The sequence below is a fragment of the Pinus tabuliformis genome, chromosome 8 (assembly GCF_031772625.1).
Source record: "Pinus tabuliformis cultivar Carrire ecotype Pingquan chromosome 8, CPIR1, whole genome shotgun sequence".
Classification (NCBI taxonomy): Eukaryota; Viridiplantae; Streptophyta; class Pinopsida; order Pinales; family Pinaceae; genus Pinus; species Pinus tabuliformis.
In genome coordinates, this window is record NC_142294.1 from 1,586,700,645 (window position 1) to 1,586,705,185 (window position 4,541).

The window sequence follows — 4,541 nt, forward strand, 5'->3', positions numbered from 1 at the left end:
CATTATTCAACAACTCTATTGGCACCCTTGCAAAAACATAGAGAAGGTTGTGGAAGGAATGCTATAGAATATATAGACTCTCCTAGCCATAGCATCAATATTATCTACTAATCAAGCCCCTAAAATACACTATGTGACTTATACAACATTAATTAAATTCTAGGACAACCAACTAACACCAACAACATACTTTCCCTAACCATACTCTCACTCATCTATCAACACACTAATATCAATAACATACTTATTAGGAACATAACACTAGCAATATAGTGACATGGCATCTATAACAATGTAACGACATACAATTAGTCCATTCAACAAGTACATCTATTACCACTGCTCAACATGTACCATACTCACACAATAGCTATTACTCATAGGGAAAATATGAAATCATACATCAGTTTGACCCCATAAGATTTCACTTAGCTTTACATGGCTTTTAAAGAATTCCGCAACATATGTATAATTCTAAAAACTATTGGAAACTCCAACACATCACACTCTTCACACAAAAAATTATTCAGTTCAATTGCACCTTGTTTCAATACTAGTTGATTAGGTTGTTAGCACCTTGCATTGCATGCCACTATTAGGAACAAAAATTTTGAGGTAAAAAATGACACTCAAAACAAAAATGTACCACAAAAATCAACTTTATAAGAACCAATAGGATTGAATATGATGATGTCAACCATGGTGGATGATTCGCCATTTTTTGAGCAAAAAGGTAAAAAGATAATAGGGTACAAATTTAACTTGTCATTGGGTGAAGGAGAAGGAAATTGGTTGAAAACTCCCAAGAATCATTATATATCATTACATATTCTATGATACCTAGAAGTGCTATTGTAGATATATTAGTAATTTATAGTAAAATAGAGGTATTTCATAAGGATCCTTGGAGTTTAAGTTTGAGCATGGTTTCCTTGGTCATGAAATTTCTTGTATTTCCCAAATCAATGACATTTTTTCGAACTGTAATGTCCCTCATTTGCATGTCTACTACTAGGTGATGTAGGAGCACCCAACACCCTTAGTCAAAAGTAAGAATCCAAAGTGGAGCAAAGAGAGGATGTGGACCATCGAGCTCAATAAGGGGACTTTTCTATTTAAAACAGAGCTAGAAGGATTGACTCGATAAGTCTCTTGAAGACCTGTTATTAAATGTAATATGCCATGTGTGCATTGTTAGTGGGTTGTTAGAGGAGACCAAAGACAGAATTGATCGGATCCTTCATAGTGATCCAATCCAATATTCCTGTAACAATGAACTAATATTTCCATATATATATATGTGTGTGTGTGTGTGTGTGTGTGTGTGTGTGTGTGTGTGTGTGTGTGTGTGTGTGTGTGTGTGTGTGTGTGTGTGTGTGTATAGCGAGCTTTAGGGCTTTAGTTGAGTGATTCAGGGAAAGGATTGGTTGGATCCCTTCAGTGATTCGATCCAATGTATTCTTATAAATAGTGAACCTGCACGTTCAATTAAAAGATAGAGAGGTACAGACAGAATATATGTAAGCCTAAAGGCACAGTCAAAAGGGAGAGGCCACAACATTGAAGAACTCACTTGTATGAGACTCAGAATCTCTAATATGTAAATTGTTGTTTATATTAATACATGGAGATGTTATTTTCTGACTGTGTCAGTATGTGAAGAGTATTTCATAAATGATTTTCTGTGAATTTGTAGGTTCTGTAACTATGATTGTAGGCATAATTATGAAGGACGCAGAGGAACGGAATTGATCTAGAGGGATTGTAGAAGGGTCATTGAATCCACCTAAAGGATCAGAGAATTCGCTAAGGAGTTCAGCTCAAAGGAAGCCGAATCGTGGAAGCAGAAGGCAGTATTTGAAGGATGCGTAGAGAAGAAGAACGATTTGGAGAAATCGTATTGATCCACTTGAAGGGCCAATAATTTCTTTTAAGTGAAAGCAATTAGAGGGGCTTGCGAAATGAAGCCAGGAGGAAGAGTCGCAGTGGAATAGTGAAGGAGGAAGAACCTCTGAAGAACCCAAAAGACCCGTAGAAACCATTAAAATGGCATAAAAAACTAAGTAAAGGGACAAGCGGAGAAGTGAAGTGTTAATCACTCAGGAGCCGTTAGATCTGTGAGATCAACGGTCCATGTTGTATCGCATCAGCAGATCGGTAGAATCCTTTTGGAGGCATTGAAATCAGTGAGCGACTGCCGATTGATCGTGAACCATTGGATCGAGATCAGATCAACGATCATGATCAAAATTACAAACACATTTCGGCACAAATAAACAACAACGACAATGGAATAGAGTGTAGTGATATGCCGATAGCAATATCGCTGATAAGTGCCAATCAACAATCGAAGGTATCGGGAGATTGGATATCGACGTATGGAAAGAGGCTTGCGATAATACAAAGGGCTGATGGATGAACAGACCTGACGTTACTTAGAGCTAGAGTATATAAACTTTGAATTCTTCCTTATACGGTTTGGGGCGGAAGTTTAAGGTAATTCGTTTGTATTATGTTAAGAGTTGCGCCGAGTGTTTAAAGGCTAGAACATTGATTTAACAACTCCGATAGTGACATATCAGAGTCGAAGGGGTGATGAACCACATATGTGGTAAGGCCGGGGAGAATGCGATGGGCGATTGTGATGCGGCTTAACCTCGAGGACTGTGTAGAGTCTATATAAAAGCAGAGGAAGGTATGTTTGTAGTTATTTCCTTTGTTAAAAGGTTATAACAGGAAAAGAGCGCCAATAGTGTATTCATACGTTAAACCAATACGTATCCAATGTTTAAAGGGGGATGATTATATATATGTGAATTATGGGTTATAAAATGGTTCTTGAGGGTTTCTTCAGTCCCAATAAGAAGGATTAATGAAAAGACTTTAACCAAAGTCTTATACAAAGATTCGAGGGTTAATATTTTCCTGATAGGAGGTTTTAGGTAGGGTGATTGGTTCTAATACAGAGGAATTGTATAAGAGGGCCTTAACCATTTATGGATGAATATTTGACTCCATTGTAGAGTCAAATACCTAGGACAGTTGAGTTTATGCAGATTCATACATACTGTGGGTATGTGCAGGGTCTTACCCTGCACCAATAGTCGTATTAGAGCATAAGTTTGTAACCAGAGCAAATCTGTAACTAGAGCAGAATTGAAATCAGAACGAGGAAAGATTTCCTTTGAAAAGGAGGTTGCACACAGAAGAAGGTAATGTTCATAAGGCTACAATAGAAGACTATTAGGGGAACTTTTGATGTTCTCGTAGATTATAACAGTTCCAGCAGAGGCTTGGAATAAGCAGGAATAGAGGATTCCTTGAAGGAAAGAGAAAGCAACATTATTTAATGCAAGTTCTGAAGGAAAGAGGACTTGAGGGACAAAACAAAGGACAATCCATTCAAATTTTAGAAGAATGGTTGAAACAAGATCATGTTGAGATCTTGAATGTGAGCTAATATGTTCTGTTTTAAATTGAAAATGTTTGTTTTTATACTAATGCACAGGTGACAACAAGAGAAGCTGTGAAAGGGGAACTAGATGTCTTCTTGAAGGTAGAGTAAGGAGAATACTCTGAAGAAGAAGTGGCAATGAACCTAAAGAATCCAATAAGAGATTAGAAAGAGAGGACGATTGAAGTGTTCTAAAGAGAGAGTGAGAGATTGCAGAAGCCTAAAAGGAGCAAAGGTGTTGCTCAAAAGGAGGTTCCTCTTAGAGGACCGTACTTACCTAAAGACTGAATGAGGAGAGCTTAGTGAGGTAAGATTGTAGCCATGAGAATTAGCTGTTATAGAGGCTTGTTGTAAAGGAGCTCATTAAGAAAGAAGAGAAGAAGATGACTATTGGCAGTCATAGCAGAGGTTCAGAGAGAAGCCACAATAGAGGATTTGAGAAGTAGAATGCCAAAGAAAATGGCAAGAGGATGAGTCAAGAAGAAATTGACAAAGAGGTTACTCAGTTAAAAGAACAACTCAATGCATTAAGGAGAGTGCTTGAGGAGAGCCAAAGATTAGGTTGGGTCTTGATGAAGAAGCGAGTAAAATGGCAAGAAATATAGAGAAGGCTACAACAAAGGCAAGTAAGGTGGCTGAAGGGAAATCTCAAGGAAGTTGAGTTAGAAATGGAAGAGTACATTTGTGAACCATAACAGGGAGAAATTCTGGGAGAAGGTAAAGATGAAGACTTGAAGACTGAAACTTCAAGTGAGGGCAAAGGGTCACATGGGTTTAAAAATGACAATTTTTGTATGTATGCAACCAAAACATCTAAAGAAAGACAATTGGCTCATATTGTCATAAAGGAGGAAGAAGACCGGCATAATCTAAATTCTGTTATGGACAAAGATGAGATAGATAGATCTCATGTATAGCTGGAGAAAGATATCAAGAAACCAAGTGAAGGTCTTGAAGAGATTGAAGAAGAGACTATCAAATAATTTCTGAATCATATGAAGGATTTAGAACAACAAGGGGATATGATGGCTGAACCATCAAGTGAGACCATAGGGTCTTATATTTTTAAAACTGATAGTTTGAGTAT